General features: G+C 32.5%; 1 pseudogene; it reads left to right on the top strand.

The window, feature by feature from the left end:
* Positions 1–18,343, top strand: part of LOC127546874 (metaxin-2-like) — a 30,755-nt pseudogene extending 12,412 nt beyond the window's left edge.
* The last annotated feature ends 560 nt before the right edge of the window (positions 18,344–18,903 follow it).

Raw genomic sequence — 18,903 nt, 5'->3', positions numbered from 1 at the left:
ATTTGGAAATGAAAGCAATACCAAAATAATAGATTGCAATACATTTTTAAATTTAAAAAAATTGCCTGAACATTTTAAATGCTTTTAAATGTTTTTTCTGCTAATTTTAGCCTTCTTCAGTGGCCAACAAAATAATTTTTTCATGGTATATGTCCAACCTCTGATCAAAAACTTTCGGTGTCTGTATTATCTTTAGGATAAGATGCAAATTACTTAGTCTAACATTTGAAACCCTAAACAAATTGTTTCTATCCAAATTTTTTATCTGATTTCCCCTTACTCTTTCAAGTTATCCAGTCTGGTACAGTAGAAAGAAGGCTTAATTTATTTGGACTCACAAGATCCAGGTTCATATCGTAATTTTGTCACCCACTACTTATGAAAGGCAAGTTATAATAAATTATCTTTAGTCTATTTGACCTTCAATGTCCTAATATTTAAAGTGTGGAGCTTGAATTTACTGCCCTCTAAGGTTCCTCTCAGATGTAAATCTCTGATCCTATATGTTTTACATTCCGGTGAAACTAAATTATCTGAAATTCCCATGCCAATTTTTTTCTCTGTTCATTAGCAAAGGACATTCCCCAAAACTCCCCTCCCAGATACTACTACTAGTAACTTCTCATTCCTGCTTCTCTAACGTTCCAAATACTAGCTTAGGAGTTGGTTCTTCTGTGAAACACCCACTGATGCCCTAGTTATTATTTTTCTCCTTTCAACATTAATCTCATCTTTACCTCTTTCATTCCTTACCACTCATATTTTAGCATGCTTTTTTAAAAAAAATATATGTATATGTAATATACATACATATTGTATACATGTCATATCTCCAGTAGGACGTGCAGAAATTGTTTATTTTTTGCCTTTTATTTCCAAGAATTATCATAATATCTCAGATATAGGAAGCAGTTAAGAAATGTGTTGAAATTACATAAAATTATTTCACCAATACTTGGAACTGGTTTCAACAATATTTTCCAAAACCTATCCCCTAATTTTTTTTTTATTTTTTGTTGTTAAAAAAAGTAAAAAAAAAAAAAAAGAGAGAGAGAGAGAGAGAGAAATATGGGTTAATGTTTAAAAAAAAAAAAAAAAACAATGAAAGAAAAGAACCCCTCCCAGGGTTTATATCCCAAAGAGATCTTAAAGGGGGGAAAGGGACCCACATGTGCAAAAATATTTGTGGCAGCCCTCTTAGAAGTAGCTAGAAACTGGAAACTGAGTGGATGCCCATCAGCTGGAGAATGGCTAAATAAGTTATGGTATATGAATGTTATGAAATATTATTGTTTTGTAAGAAACAACAAGAAAGCAATCATTATACACAGCAACAACAAAACTATATGATGATCAGTTCTGATAGATGTGACTCTCTTCAACATTGAGATGATTCAAATCAGTTCCAATTGTTCAGTGATGAAGAAAGTTATTTATACTCAGAGAGAGGACTATGGAAACTGAGTATGGACCACAACATAGCATCCTCACTTTTTCTGTTGATGTTTGCTTGCATTTTGTCTTTTTTCTCAGATTTTTTTTCCTTCTTTGCCCAATTTTTCTTGTGCAGCAAGATAACTATATAAATATGTATATATAGATATTAGATTTAACATATATTTTAACATATTTAAAATGTATTGGACTACCTGCCATCTAGGGGAGGGGGTGGGAGGAAGGAGGAAAAAATTTGGAATAGAAAGTTTTGCAAGGGTCAATGCTAAAAAAAAAATTACCAATGTATATGTTTTGTAAATAAAAAGCTTTAATAATTTTTTTAAAAATAATAATAAATAAAAAAGAAGAAATCCTCCCAGGGTTACCCAGATCAAAAAAAAACAAGCAAAAAGTGAAACAAGAAATTAAAACTATTTTCTTGATAATTTAGGCTAATATTGGTTTTTACCTGAAAAACACGGACAATTACATAATAAAAGGTAAGGGAAGTTTAATCATTTGGGGAAATGATTCAGTATTTAAATTCATTTTGTCCCAAATTGTCTATAAATATATACACTTGAAGTAAGAGTAAGAAGCAGAAATCATTTCCTGCCTATTTTCTGTCCCAGATCCAGCTGTATCCACTGTTAAATATTCTAATTTTTGTTTATATTATACAATTATATTTATCTACATAAAGAAATTTGCCTTGGAATATATTTAACAAGAACAAAGAAAAAAGGTATCTGTCCAGTTATTTTTATCTCTCATTAATAAAACCAAGTATTTTTAAAAAATGAAATTCTGAAAACATACCACCTATCCACTGACATCCACTTAAGGTGAGGGAAGTTTCAGACTTTGTTCATTATAATGAAATATACCTTTTGTTCAGAAGCCAATTTGTTACACTGGCCTGTGGTTCAGATAGAAATTGTCCTTCAAATTTCAGACAATGAGAAATACCTGATCTCAAATAATAAACCAAACACTAAAAAGAAATCCTATACAACTTAGTATCATCTTAAGAACCTTATAATTCCATAACACGATGGGTAAATCAAAAATTAATGGTTAAGGAGGTTATCATTTATATAAAAATAACCTCAAATAGACATATAAGACAAGATACAAGCATTTATCAAGTACCTACTCTGAACCCAGCACTTGTGATACAAAAAGAGGGAGAAAAAAAAAGGTTCTGTTCTTAAGGAATTTGCAATGTTATAAAGGAGATAACACACAATTACATGCAAATAACTCAGTAGAGTCATTATAAAATATGAGTAAAGAAAAATATGGCAAGATCTATTTCTATGTTTTACATTCAATGGAAATTAGATTCGGACATTATCAGTCAATAAATCAGCAAAAATCTATTGTGCTTCTACTATCTCTGTAAGACTCTAAGGGACAAAGAAATTACTGACTTGCATTGGTAGAAAAAAGTTTCCTTACCTGGGTTTTTCTGGTATCAGTGAAATCACAAGTACATCCCATGTCCCAGTGTTTCAAGGTCCTACTTGATGCTAGATACAAAAATATGGACATATAAGTGGATGTCAACAGGGAAAGATTTTTTTTTAAAGGCACTTTGAATGCTTACCTTGCTTTTGTTATCTCCTTGTTTCTCTTTATACTCTTTATAAAAGGGAGTGACCTTACACAAGGAAAATGACCATAGATTTAATTCTGCAGTGATCAAGCTCCCTAGTATTGTGCAACTTTTTTTGCAGAATAAAATTCTACAGTCTAGACCATCAAAGGACAAGGGTTTTGAGATCTCTGAATGTCAGGACCCCTCGACATCGGACAGAGGCAAGTAAAAGATAAAAAGCAAGCACTTTGAAAATGCTTCCAAGGAAACAGCTGATGCTAATTTTTTTGACCCAATATACTATTACTACCCATCCCTCTGCCACCTATTGATTCTTAAGAATAATGCAGGCCAGTGCATGACAGTTTCCTCAGGAATATACAACATATTAGAAGACCACTCATAATAAAGGATATCTAGATATCCAGACTCACCAAAATCACACTGCTTTGCCACCGAGAAGTTTCATCCATCTTTCTTCATTTCCCACTTTTAAATTTTATTTTTCCAGTCAAAATGTAAGAATCAGCAATCACCACCTCTTCAGCGAGGAAGCTCCTGTTTTCATAAGTTCCTGCAGGTGTGGCTAATGTCCTTGTAAGAATTATTGGCAGCAGCTGCTATCTTTTTTTCTCCTACAAATCGATAATTCTGCCTTCCTGAGTGTAGTGACAAGAAACCTGTTGGTCACTATTGCCTGTTTTAACAGTCTCTGTATAAGGTTACTGGATTTTATTATCCTGAAAATTGAAATGTCACCTAAGTTTTAGATATTTCATACCTAAAAGTTGAATTAAACATGTATTGGTCTGAATTCCACTACATAGCAAAGAAAAATAATGATGATGATGATGATAACTACCATTTGTATAAAGCTTTAAAGTTTCAAAAGAATTTTAACCCTGGGAAGTAGATACTATTATTCCCATTTTACACATGGGGAAACTACAGCAAAGGGAGCATGGGCAGCTAGGTAGAACAGTGGCTAGCATGCCCTCTTATTGGTAGTACTAGTACTAGCTCTTTGCATTTGTATGATGCTTTGCAAAGCACCTTGAATACATTTGATCCTCACTAGTCAGGGAATTATTATTAATTTTACAAAGAAACTGATGCTCAGAAGTATAAAATGACTTGTCCATGGTCACATATTAACAAGTAATAAGTAAATATCTAGGAGAGGATTTAAGTCCAAGTCTCCTGATGCCCTCATGAAATGGCATCAGATCAACACATCATAAAGACAGAGTTCCAGGCCTAAACTCAATAAAACACTAATTGAAATCCAGCCTTAGGCTCTTATGAGCTGTGAGACCATGAGTGAATTGCTTAATCCTGTTTGCCTCAGTTTCCTCATCTATAAAATGAGCTGGAGAAGGAAAAGGCAAACCATTCCAGTATTTTTGACAATAAAAACCCAAATGGGATCATGAAGAGTTAGACAGGTCTGACCAAGAAAAACAACTTCCTACTTCTAGGTCCAATGCTTTATCTACTATACTACCTAGAATAAATATAGCACCTTCAGGCTACCTCTCAAGATGCAGCTGACTTCTTCTAGAATATTTCCTTAGCTTGGAAGCAAAGAGCAAAGAGGGGATGGAAAATCAGTGATTTTGTGATTTGATTTATATAAGATTTTTATAATGTTAATATTCAGTTCCATGTGAGCTACTTTTTCTGCTGATCAGTCACAGTTCCATAAGAAGGCAATGAAAGCCTTTTTGCTTTCAACTTCTTCCCAGTCTAACAAGGTATAGACCTGATTCTATCCTGATACCATTATTTGATTCTAGATCATCAATCAAACTATTGCAGAAATTTGTTCTTTTTACTCTTGTCAGGTTCTTCAGCGAGGCTGAAATCTTATTAATGGAGAAACATCTATTGGCTGAAAGTATCTCTTAAGGTTAATTCTTATGATGACTTGAGAAATGGCACTAATTTGCTTTGACTTTTTTGTATTTTCCTTCAGGAAATCACCTTGAGCATTAAACAGCAGAGGCCTGTTGGCAACCTTGGTTTCAGTTTACTTGACATATGTTAGAACTACTCTTTTTAAGACACATTGTCTATTTCTCTAGCATTACAAATGTGCCTACTTTACATCACATCAATGAAAATCCTTCACTTAAGATGAAAATGTGATTTTGGGTTATTTTCTATGTTACCTGAACAAAAGTGAAATTCTGAACCTTTATTTCAAAATCCATGTATAACATCAAAAGTCTAAACCATATTTAAAAAGAATCCTAAATTAGCCTCATGAAGCTTGTTTATGACCTATAATCCTCCTAAAACTTCTTGCTCCATTTTCCTGGCTCTCCTATTTGTAGTTGCCATGTTCTCTCCTGTTTTATACTTAGTATAAATGTCTTATTCCCATTTTGAATATAAGCTCTGAGGCATGGACTTACAACCTTTAATTCCTGCTCCTGGAGAGGCTAAGGCTGGTAGATTGCTTGAGCTTGGTAGTTAGGAGCTTTAGAAGATCTAAAACTAAATATTAAACCCAAATAGGGTGAGACATCAGGCTTTTTAAGGAGGGGCAGATCAGTCCACATTAGAAATAGAGCAGGCCAAAGCTTCTATGCCAATCAGTGGTAGTATCAGGCCTGTGGGTGGCCATTACTTGTTTAGGCTGGGCTGAATAAAAATGGTGATCAAGTCTGAAAAAAGGTAATCTGGTTCAAATTGTACCTTTGCCATTTATTTTGATGTCCCCATCAACTAAAATATATTAAGTGTTTAATAATTTTTATTTAAGTTCAATCAAAGCCAATTGCTGTGAGGTATTAAGAATGAAATTCTTATTCAATCCTTCTTTATATTTGGTAAATTATTACCAAGTATAAAAATTTTAATACATTTAAAAAATTTTTATTTTCCCCAGTTACATGTAAACACATTTTGGATTATATTTGTGCATTCATTTTTACATATTGTTACATATATCATGTTGAGAGAGAAAAATCAGAACAAAGGGGGAAAACCTATGGAAAAAACGTAAAAAATAATATGTATTGATCTATATTCAGTCTCAATAAATCTCTCTCTGGATGTAAGTGGCATTTTCCATCCAAAGTTTATTGGGATTGATTTGGATCACTGAACCACTGAGAAGAACCAATCTATCACAGTTGATCATCACATAATGATGTTGTTGTGTACAATGTTTTCCTGTTTCTTTTTGTTTTACTCAGCATCAGTTCATATAAATCTTTCCAGATCTTTCTAAAATAAACTTGTTATCATTTTTATAAAACAATAATATTCCATTATTATTTATACCATAAGTTATTCATCCATTCCCAAATTGATAGACATCTACTCATTTTCTAATTCTTTGCCACCACAAAAAGAGCTGCAACAAACATTTTTGCACATGTGGGTTCTTTTCTTTTCTTTATGATTTCTTTGGAATACACTGTTGGGTCAAAGGGTATGCAGAGTTTTATAGCCCTTTGGCATAATTCCATATTGCTCTTCAGAATGTTTAAATCAATTCACAACTCCATAAACAATGCATTAGTGCTCCACTTTTCCCATATCCCCAACATTTATCACTATCTTTTCTTGTCATCTTAGCCAATTTGATAGATGAGAGATGGTACCTCATTAATTTTCATTTCTCCAATCAATAGCAATTTAGAGTATTTTTCATATGATTATAGATGATTGTAATTTCTCCATTTTAAAATTGTTCATTTTTATTGACCATTTATCAATAGGGGAATAAGTTGCATTCTTATAAATTTGACTCACTTTATCAGAAACACTAGCTATAAAATTTTCCCAGCTTTCTGCTTATCTTCTAATCTTGGTTACACTGGTTTTGTTTGTACAAAAACTTTTTAAATTTAATGTAATCAAAATTATCCATTTTTTCATTTGATTATGTTCTCTAGTTCTTTTTTGGCCATAATTTCCTCTCTTTTCTAAAAATCTTATAGGCAAACTATCCCTTGTTCTCCTAATTTGCTTATAGTATTATCCTTTATGTCTAATCATGTATTCATTTTGCCCTTATTTTTGTATGGAGAAAGAATAAAGTTTTTAACAATTTTTAAATCTCTGGTTTCCTGGAAAGAACTACAAGAATGAATGGTGAGTGAAGTGTATGGAACCAGGAGAAGACTGTACATAGTAACAGCAACATTCTGTGATAATCAACTTTGGTAGACTTTATTCTTCACAGTAATATAATAATGTAAGATAATTCAAAAAGACATGCTGGAAAATGCTATCCACATCCAGAAAATGAACTATGGTTCTCTTTCTCATCATATTTCCCTTTTGTTCTGATTCTTCTTTTACAATATAACTAATATAGAAACATGTTTAATTTGATTGTATATTTATAACCTATATCAGATTGGTTGGCATCTAGAGAGAGGGAGGGATAAAAAATGAAAATAAAAATCTCATAAAAATTATATTTACATGTAATTGGAATAAATAAAACATTACTAAATGGAGGGAAATATTCTAGCACCTACAAAAAAAAACAAAAAATAAAAGTCTCTGATTCTTCAATATTGAGAACTATTATGAACACTCTTTCCCCTGATATATATATATGTATATATACATATATATATAAATACATATAAATAAATACAAATATATATAAATACATACGTGCATGCATACATAGCATTGGTTGAAAGAGGACAGAATGTTTAAATTGAGGAAAAGAAAACTTAAGGCACAACATGATCTATCTGGAACTATTTGAAGGATTGAGGGCAGAACTAAGAATAGTAAATAAAAATAGAAAGACCTATTATCAAAGAAGAACAAATCTAGAACTGAAAAGGATTTTAGAGGCCATACACTATCATACTCCTCTTTTGCAAATGAAGAAACTAAGGCTTACTTACTTACCCAAGTCAAATTACTTGAAATTGTTACAAGAGCCTAAGGTTAATATTGCCAGGATAAAGATTGGTTTAATTATCTAAGACAAAGGATGGTGTACCTCAGTGGTATTTGAGAATATTTCTATATTTAAAAATATATTATCATGTTATCTCAGGGATGCATGATGGAGAGGAAAAACAGGATTGCCAAATAAGGTTGCCAGACAGTTAGTAGGAAATTATTTTCACTTTCCTGTGTGTGTGTGTGTGTGTGTGTGTGTGTGTGTGTGTGTGTTCCTTTTGATATGTTTCTGCTTTCATAACATGATTAATTTGGAAGTATCTTTTATGTGATTGCACATATGTAACCTATATTAAATTGCTTACTATTTTAGGAATAGGGGAAGGAAAAAGATGGAGGGAGGGAGGAAATTTGGGATTCAGAATCTTATAAAAATGAATATTAAAAGTTATCTTTATATATAATTGGAAAAAAACAAAATACTATTAAAAACAAAAGCAAAAAAAGTTATAATATCCAGAGGATGAACTGAAGAGGAAACTGAAGGATCAACAAATGATATAGGATTATTACTAGTTCAAAAAAAAATCCCTTTTCCTTCTGGCCCACCTAAACTCAGGACCAATGCAACAGTGTTTTAATATATGCCAGGGATATTGTAATGAGAGAAAACACCACTATTGGTGGGATTCCTGGACACTTCTGTGCCCAAGTATTTAGCTGTTCACAATTGTAATTTCATTAGTTGATCTGGTGTATTGCTTTTTGGTGGGGTAGGATTTTGACAGGAATTTTGCTTGTTTGTACTGTCCATTTTTGTTTCGTTGTAATTATTTTTGTTGGGTATAAAACAAAATTGGTCTGCTTTGGTTGCTTATTATTATTATATTGAATTACATCATTATGGTATTATTATATGATATATGATATATACATTATATATTATATAATATAATAATATGATGTTTATGTATTATAGAATTATTATTTTATATTGTTGCTATTCAGTAAAGTATGCTTTCAAACTACTGCTTAATAACTATGTAGGCTAGTTCATGAACTTGTACAAAATACTTCCAAACCAGAGCTGACAACGTGACTCACCACTGAAAATAATATGGGCAAGTTGAGAAGCAATTAAAAGTAGTCAATAAAAGGACTGGATTGAGGTATATATACAATACATGTATCACCTCAAGATGTCTAGGAATTCTCCCATTATTTCATCACCTATCTTGGATTGCAATTCTCTCCTAATTTAAATGCTGCCTCAGATATGTATTAGCTATTTGACGCTATGTAAGTTATTTGACTTTAATCAGCCCCAGTTTTGACATCTGTTAAGTGGGGATAATAAGTTTCCTACCTTCCACAGATGTGAGGATAAAATATAATATGTAATGACCTTTGCAAACCTGAAAAATAGAATATAAATACTGGCTATTGTAATGATTATTGGGCCAAAAAGCCCAAATGCTATTTTTCTCATTTCTCATAATTCTTTATACTCTTACTATATTTGATAAAATGTGGTGGAATTAGAATGGGAAGATAATATTATAATATCCAGAGGATTAAATTGATTCAGGTAACCTGAGAAGAGGCTGTTTCAAGCAAAGAGTTCTTCAATAGTATTTGTAGTAATCTTACAGGCTTTTGAAAAAAGATTGTTACTGTAATAAAACTTACATCATTACATGATAGAAATTCTTAGCATCACTATATATGTATCATCTCACGGTATCTAGGGATTCTCCCATTATTTCAGTTCTGGTTGCAGTTCTCTTCTAATCCATTTTGTTCCAATTTTTTTTTTGTCTAAATATCAATCTCCTTAATAAAGGGCATCGAAAAATGAAAATTTTAAGAAATTTTTTCTTTTTCTCCTAATATTTGATACAATTTTTTCCTTTTTTGGCATTCAATTTTTTTTTCATTTTTTATATTTCTAACTCATTTCTTCCAAACAGTGGAACTAAACTGTTTTGTCCTTATAATGTTACAAGAGCAATTTAGTGGTTGCTAGGGATCTAATCCCTAGATCCTTCATGTGAGAGGATGATAACAATATTAGGAGACTGAGAAGCAGTTGTATTCTCTAATCTCTCTCCTCTTCCCTTTTGCCTCCAATTTATTCTATTCCCAATTCATAAGCAACATCTCTGACAGTAAAGGCTTATTTCCAATTCCTTCAAGTGTGTTATGATTCACAGCTATGGAGGCTTTTGGAGAACAAACCCTCCCATTGACCCTTTTAACCCTTTACAGGCTTTCTGGATTTCACACTTACATGTCCTTAATGGTCTAACTTTCCTGCCACATAACGAAAGTAGCTTTTCTCACTGTCCTACCTTCCATCTTCTGGATATTAAAAAAAAAATCTACCTTAATCATGAGTCCCTTGTGTATTAATGCCAGTCTCCTTAGACAAATCCCTCTTTTCCTCTTCATTAGAATTATTTTTCTTTGAGTCTTTAAATGTTCATTCTTCATTTCAATCCCTCTTGAAATGACTTCCTCCTAACAATATATTTTTAGAAACTTTTGAAACCTATGCTCATCAAATACACAGTATATATCAGGCTACTCCTTTTTTAAAAATATTATTTTCTCCTCTATCAAAAATTCTTCCTCAAAGTTTTCATCATTTCTGCCTATTGGCAGCCATAATTAGTGTGTCATAATACTGACGTGTGTTTGGTTTCTCAGATTAGACAGCAATAGAATAAGTTTAATTAAGCCTTAAGAGGAGAGGTTGGAGGGAAAGGGTTATGACTTGGAAATAATAGTTCTAGATGGGATTCACTAGTCAGGATCACTAATGGTGACACCAAAATTATAAATAATAGAGAATGTTAAGCTCAAATTTCATCTATCTCAGTTTTTTCTCCAAAATGATGCTTGCTTTCAGGCTTTCCAGATCTATAATTTGTGTTCCTGGATTTAAAATTTACATTTTTTGCTAGTGATAATTCAGTTCATGATCTTTGATCATGTTCTTTTTCAAAAAAAAATTCTACTGGATAATAATAGTGTTTACAACACAAGTTTCCGAAAGGACATTTCATTCTGTGCTTTAGAAAAAAAAGAAACAATCCTTCTGTAAACAACCCATGGTTTTGGAAGGTTTTTTTTTTTTTATTGTGAACAAATTCTTCCATATGTAACTTAAGATAGATCTGATCCCAATGTAAAGAGAGAATCATTAGAAAGATTAAATAATCTCTTTTTTCAATCATCTCATATGACATGGCCTTACTTCTTATCAAAATTAACATTTCTTTTTGTTCAAATGATGCTCTTCTATCCTATCTTCTTTCTAGGTTTTTGCCTTTCCTACCCCAATCTCTCTGCTGTTCTTCAACCTCACATTTCAAACTGCTTTTCAAACATTTTGAATTCAGTATGTCCAAAACAGAACTCAATATCTTTCCCTCTGAATCCTCTCCTCCCCACACATCTTCCCTATTACTGTAAAGAACACCATTTTCTCAGTCCTTCAAATTAACAATATAAGACATATTGTGGATGCCTTCTTCTTTGTTATTCCCCATACTCAAGCTATTGTCAAGGCCTATTTATTTCACCTTTTCAACATTGTCTCTTCTGATGCTGCTACCATTAACTTCCAGATTATTGCAATATTCTGCTAGTGAGTCTGCTGGCCTCAATTTTCTCCCCACTGCAATTCATTCTTTATTCAGCCACTTAAAGGGTTTTTACTAAAACAAAGATCTAAACATGTCACTCATCCCTACTAAATAAATTCCAGTGGATTTTTGGGGATGGAGCCAAGATGGCAGAGTAGTGAGGAAGCTGCTCAAGTTCTCCCAGTTTCCATGTAAAACCACATGAAAGCAAGCCTCTGAACAGAGTCTGATTGAATGAAATCACTCTCCAGACCCAAATAGACTGAAAAAACTTCAAGAAAGATTAGTCTCATTGGAATGAAAAGGGTATTCAATCCAGCTCAGATAGATTGTGGGAAAGTGGGTGAGAGAGTCTTAATCAAATCACCAATTAAGACCTACAGTCTTGGCTCAGTAGAGAAGCAAACTAGTGGGGCAATTCCTAGCCCCAGCTCAGAAGGCAAACTTTGGGAAGTCAGGCTGTTTCCTGAAAAGAGAATACAAAGGAACCCCCTGCAAACACAAGGGGCCCCTGTGCTCCAAGCCAAGACTCAGAACTGCACAAGAAGGTTGGGACAGTGCCCCCTTTATCCCAGGAGCAAAGTTTGACCTTAAAAGGAAAAAAAAAAAAAAGGAAAAAAAAATGAGCAAGAAACAGGAGAAAAAACCTTGACCATAAAAAGCTACTATGGTGACAGGACAGACCAAAACATAGACTCAGATGAGGACAGAATGTCCACATAAGAAATCTCAAAAAGAGATATGAATTGGTATCGAGCCCAAAGAGGCTTCTTGGAAGTTCTCATAAAAGACTTTAAAAGGCAAATAATAGAGGTAGAAGAATAAATGAGAAAGGAAATCAGAGGTATGTATGAGAGAGTTGACAGCTTGAAAAAGGAAAGAAAAAAATTGTCTGAAGAAAATAACAACGTAAACAGTAGAATTAACTAAATAGAAAAAAAAAAGATCTAAAAACACTAAGATGTAATCTTAAGTTAGGTATAGAAATTTATCTAACCTATAAAAAATTAGGAGGAGAAAGGAAAAGAAAAAGAAAGGACCAGATAGAAGGGAGGGCAGAAACACACAGACAAAAGATAAGAGTAGAGGGAAAGAGTTGATAAAAGGCAAAATAGTGCGTGGAGTAGGTTAAAAAAAAACACTACTAAGAAAGGGGAGGAATGATAGAAGATAAGATAGTGGGTAGATGGGTAAAGAAAACACTATGGCAAACATGTTGGAAAGAGAAAAAAAGTATATACAGGGGAGAAAATAGGATGGAAGGAAATTCAGAGCTGGTAATCATAACAATGAATGTTAATGGGATGCACTCTCCCATAAAACAGAAGCAAATAATAGAGTGTACTAAAAAACAGAATCCTACAATATGGTGTTTACAAGAAACACATCTGAAACAGAGAGATACATACAGAGTAATGGTAAAAGGCTAGCACAGAATTTACTATGCTTCAGCTGAAGTTAAAAAAAAAAAAAAAGCAGGGGTAGCAATACTGCTCTCAGATAAAGCCAAAGTAAAAATAGACCTTATTAAAAGAAACAAAGAGAGACAGTACATCTTGAAAAAGGGTGACATAAATAAGGAAGTGTTAATGATACTAAATGTGTATGCACCACATGGTAGAATAGGCAAATTACTAGAGAGGATTTTAAGCTAGTTACAGAAAAAAAATAGCAAAACTATTCTAACAAGGGACTTCCACCTTTCTCTCTCAGAATCTGACAAATCTAACCACAAAATAAACAAGAAAGTAATTAGGGAGTTAATAGGATCCTAAAAACTCTAGATATGATAGACTTCTGGAGAAAATTGAATAGGGACAGAATGGAATTTTTTTTCTTTTGGCAATACATGGCACTTGCACAAAAATTGACGATATATTAGGATACTAAAAACCTTATAATCAAATGCAGAAACACAGAAATAGTAAATGCTTCCTTTTTAGACCATAATGCAATAAAAAATACATTCAATAAAGGATCAGGAAAAGATAGATTAACAACCAACTGGGAAATTAAATAATCTGATTCTAAAGAATGAGTGTGTCAAATAACAAATCACAGAAACAATCCATAATTTCATTCAAGAGAATGACAAAAATGAGACAACATATCAAAAAGCTATAGAATATAGCCAAAGCAGTTCTTAGGGGAAATTTTATCTCTCTAAATAGCTACATGAATAAAAAAGAGAAAGAGAAGATCAATGAATTAAGCATGCAACTAAAAAAGCTAGAATAAGAACAAATTAAAAATCCCCAATTAAACACCAAATTGGAGATTCTGAAATTCAAGGGGGAGATAAACAAAATAGAAACTGAGAAAACTATTGAATTAATAAGACTAAAAATTGATTTTTATGAAAAAACCAACAAAATAAATAAAACTTTGCTTAATTTGCTCAGAAAAAAGAAAGAAACCAAATTACCAGCATCAAAAATGAAAAGAGTAAACCTAGAACCAATGAAAAAAAAATTAAAGCAATAATTAGGAAATATTTTACCTAACTATATGATAGCAAGTCTGACAATCTAATTGAAATGGATGAATATTTACAAAAATATAAATTGCCCAGGTTAACAGAAGAGGAAATAAATTACTCAAACAGTCCCATTTTAGAAGAGGAAATTTAACAAGTCATTAATGAAATCCCTAAAAAAAAAAAAATCTCCAGGGCCAGATGGATTCACAAGTGAATTCTACCAAACATTCAAAGAATAATTAATTCCAATATTACATAAACTATTTGGAAAACAGAAAAAAGGAGTACTGCCAAATTCTTTCTATGACAAAAATATAGTACTGATAGCTGAACCAGAAAGAGCCAAAACAGAGAAAGAAAATTACAGACCAATCTCCCTAAGGAATATTGATACAAAATTTTAAAATAAAATATTATCAAAGATATTACAGCAACTTAAGAATAGGATAACACACTATGACCAAGTGGGATTTATACCAAGAATGCAAGGTTGGTACAATATCAAGAAAACTATTACTATAATCAACCACATCAATAAGAGAACCAACAGAAATCATATGATAATCTCCATAGATACAGAAAAAAACTTTTAATAAAATACAGCACCCATTCCTATTAAAAATAGTAGAGATCATAGCCATAAAGGGAGCTTTCCTTAAAATAATAATTAATATCTCTCTAAAACCTATAGCAAACATTATTTGTAATGGAGATAAGCTGGATTCATTCTCTATAAGATCAGGAATGAAACAAGGATGCCCATTATCACCACTGCTATTTAGCATTGTACTAGAAATGATGGCTTTAGCAATAAGAGAAAAAAAAAAAAAGAAATGAAAGGAATTAGAACAGGCAATAAGAAAATAAAACTATCATTCTTTGCAGATGATATGATGATATACTTAGAGATTTCTAAAAAATCATCCAAAAACCTACTGGAAACAATTCACAGTTTTAGCAAAGTTGCAAGATAAAAAAATAAGCCCACACAAATCATCAGCATTTCTACATATTACTAACAAATCCCATCAGCAAGAGATACAGAGACTCCATTTAAAATAACTGTAGACAAAATAAAATACTTGGGGGTCTCCCTGCTAAGACAAACCCAAGAACTATATGAACATAATTACAAAACGCTTCTCATACAAATAAAGTCAGATTTAAACAATTGGAAAAATATCAATTGTTCATGGCTAGGCAGAACTAATATACTAAAAATGATAATTCTGCCTAAATTGATCTACTTATTCAGTGCCATACCAATCAAACTGCCAAAGCATTATTTTTTAAAACCAGAAAAAATAATAACAAAATTCTTCTGGAAGAAGAAAAGGTCAAGAATATCAAGGGAATTAATGAAAAAAAATACAAAGGATGATAGTTTAGCAGTACCAAATCTAAAATTATATTATAAAGCAGCAGTCATCAAAACCATCTGGTACTAAGAAATAGAAATCTAGTATTTGATAAACAACCAAACTCCAGTTTCTGGGAAAAAAAACTCACTATTTGATAAAAATTGCTGGGAACTATGGAACATAATTTGTTAAAAACTCAGCATAGACCTTCATTTTACATGCCATACCAAAATAAGGTCCAAATAGGTACATGATTTGAACATATAGGATGATACCAAAAACAGATTAGGAAACCAAGGGATAATTTACTCATCAGATCTTTGGAGAAGAGAAGAATTTATGACCAAAGAGCTAGAGAACATTCTGAAAGGCAAACTGGACAACTTTCTGATTTGATTAAAAAGTGTTTGTACAAACAAAACTAACAGAGACAAGATTAAAAGAGAAGTACAAAGCTGGAGAAAAATCTTTATAGCCAGTATTTCTGATAAAGATCTCATTTCTAAAATAAAGAACTGTGTCAAATTTATAAGACCACAAGTCATTCCTCAATTGATAAATTGTGAAAGGATATGAATAGACAATTTTCAGATGATGAAATTAAAGTCACCTATAGTTATATGAAAAAATGTTCTAAATCTATTGATTAGAGAAATACATATTAAAACAACTCTGAGATACCACCTCACATCTCTCAAATTGGCTAAGATGACAAGAAAAGATAATGATAAATGTTGAAGGAATTTAGGAAAACTGGGACCTTAATGCATTGTTGATAAAGGTGTGAAATGATCCAACATTTTGAAGAGTAATCTGGAACTATGCCCAAAGGGTTATAACATTGTGCATTCCTAGCAGCTCCACTATTGAGTCTATATCCAAAGCAAAACATAAAATAGCGAAAAGGACCCACCTGGGCAAAAATGTACGTAAAGCTCTTTTGGTGGTAGCAAAGAATTGGACAATGAGTAGATTCTCATCAATTAGGGAATAGCTAAATAAGTTGTGGCATACGAAGGTAATGGACCATTATTGTTCTATAAAAATGATTAACAAGTTGATTTTTAGAAAGGTCTGGAAAGATTTACATGAATTGATGCTGAGCAAAACAAGCAGAATTAGAAATATGTTGCATACCATAACAGCAAGAATGTGCAATGTTCAACTATGAAAGACTTGATTCTTCTGTGGTTCAGTGATTTAAAGCAATCTCAATCAACTTTATACAGAAAATGCTACCTGCATGCAGAAAAAGAACTAAGGAGAATGACTTTAAATCAACACATGTTGTACTCACTTCTTTTTTCTGTTTTTTTATCTGCCTATGAATATTCCCTTTTGCTCTGACTTTTCTCTCCCAACATGATTCATAAAGCAATGTGCGTTTCAAAATAAATAAATAAAGATAAATTCCATTGACTTCCTATTGTCTCCAGGAATATTTTTTTTTAAATCCTCTGTTATTTAAAACCTTTCACAACTTCCTACCTTGCTAATCTTATACCATAGTCTCCAACATATACTTTCAATTCAGTCTATTCAACTAAGACATTTCATCTTTAGGTTCTGGGCATGTTCTTTGTCTATTCTCCAATATTGGAATGCTCTCCTTTCTCTGTTTGACTACAGATCTCCCTTGCTTTCTCTTCATCCCAATTCAAATACCACCTTTTATAGGAATCCTTCCTCAACACTTCTTCATTCCAGTGTCTTCCCTCTTCTATTTATTTTCTATTTATCAACCTTTATTGGTGATTCTCACACTTTTGTTCTCCTTATTTTTATAATATTAAAAATCATCAAGGATCTCTCCAAGAAGTTTTTTATATGTGTAGGTTTTATTTATAGATATTTCCATATTAGAAATAAAAACTCTGAAAGGATTACAGAAACCCCCTAGGATTCTCTGGAGAGCACTTTGAGAACAACTGGTCTACATTCCTTATTTTGGATATTTTGTTTGCATGTTTCTCTTACATTAATTAGATTTTAAGGTCTTTGAGAGTGTAGATTCCCTTTTGTCTTATTCCAAGTGCTTAGCACAAAATTTGACACATAATAGGTACTTTGAAAATATGAATTGATTAATCTTCTTTAAACATCTTCATTTCATCATTTTCAATACTAACACCATAAGTCTTGTAGCACTTCAGTTTCTTGATTTACATTAGATTTTCAAGCTTATGTGTCAATATATATCTTCTATTTTAGTAAAGTTTATCTTACCAATCAAGTATTTTTAGTACCTACTATGTGCCAAGAATGCCACACTTTAGGTGGAGGGAGGGAGAGAGTATCCAGGAAGCACTATCCTCCATTCCTCCCATGCTATATGTTATCCTAACCCCCAGAGCAGGTGGGACTGAGACCCAGAAGCACAGGTGGCAGCAGAAGCTGTGATGAAGGAGGCGCACCAATGAAGAGTGGTCTGCATGGACTGCACCCATTTCCCTCCTGGCCCAGAGAGTAGTCTGCTAGGTCATAGCTATAAAACCTTGGCCTGAAGATGCTATACTTGATCAGCATCTGAAAGGGAATAAATTTTGCTCTCTGATAATGCTGCTTCTCTTGCTGTTCAGACTTTTTTGCAAATGTGCTAGCTCTCTATCAAAGTGCTTTATAGAGTAATTGCTGAATATATATCTCCATCTGATAAAGTACCTTTTATTCTTATGGGAAAACTAGTGGTACCAGAACTTGGTCCAATAGTATAATTCATAAAAGCCAAGTGCCATTTTCTTAGCAATGGATTGGATGAAATCCAAAAAGCAGAAATGAAAACCTATGTGGAATTAGTGAATAATATGCTATCGACAACACAGTTGTATCTTCAGTGTTGTGATGACGTTACAGTAAGGGGGATTACTCACTCTCAATATGGATTCCTTATCCTTCGCCTCTGAACTTCATCTTGACTTATCAAAAACAATAGGAAGTCTAAATGCAAGAAGGGTGGGATTGAGATTGGAAGAGATAAGAATACTCTGGATCAGGTCTTAGAAGATGAAGACTAGTATTGTCAAACTCTTTCTCAAAGCAGTCAAATGAACTTGATGCCCTGGTCTTTGGCCATTTCTTGACAATCCTTACCATCCAATTGACCAATAATAAACCCTGAAAAGGTGAAAAACTATAGCAACTCTCTTGCTTTCTGTAGAACAATGGAACAGAAATACTTTCAAGAAAATGGAAAAGGATGCATTCCCCCTCAGGTTGGCTTGGAGAAACTTGTTGAATTAGTTAATTCAAGGAAAAGTCTAATTCTTAAATTAGGCTCAATTTCATGATTGTTATAGTATCAAAAAAACTTTAATGAACATAAAGTTTTAGAAACCTCCAGTTCTGTAACTGACCCTTTATACACACACACACACACACACACACACACACATATATATATATATAGTAGCTAATGTACATACTAAACAATTCTGAAGTAATGTATTATATTCTAGATTATGTATGTAGTTTATCTGAAACATATTCAGAAGA

The sequence above is a fragment of the Antechinus flavipes genome, chromosome 2, assembly GCF_016432865.1.
Source record: "Antechinus flavipes isolate AdamAnt ecotype Samford, QLD, Australia chromosome 2, AdamAnt_v2, whole genome shotgun sequence".
NCBI classification, from domain to species: Eukaryota; Metazoa; Chordata; class Mammalia; order Dasyuromorphia; family Dasyuridae; genus Antechinus; species Antechinus flavipes.
The sequence above is the reverse complement of the archived record's forward strand: the minus strand, read 5'-3'. Positions and strand labels throughout refer to the sequence as shown.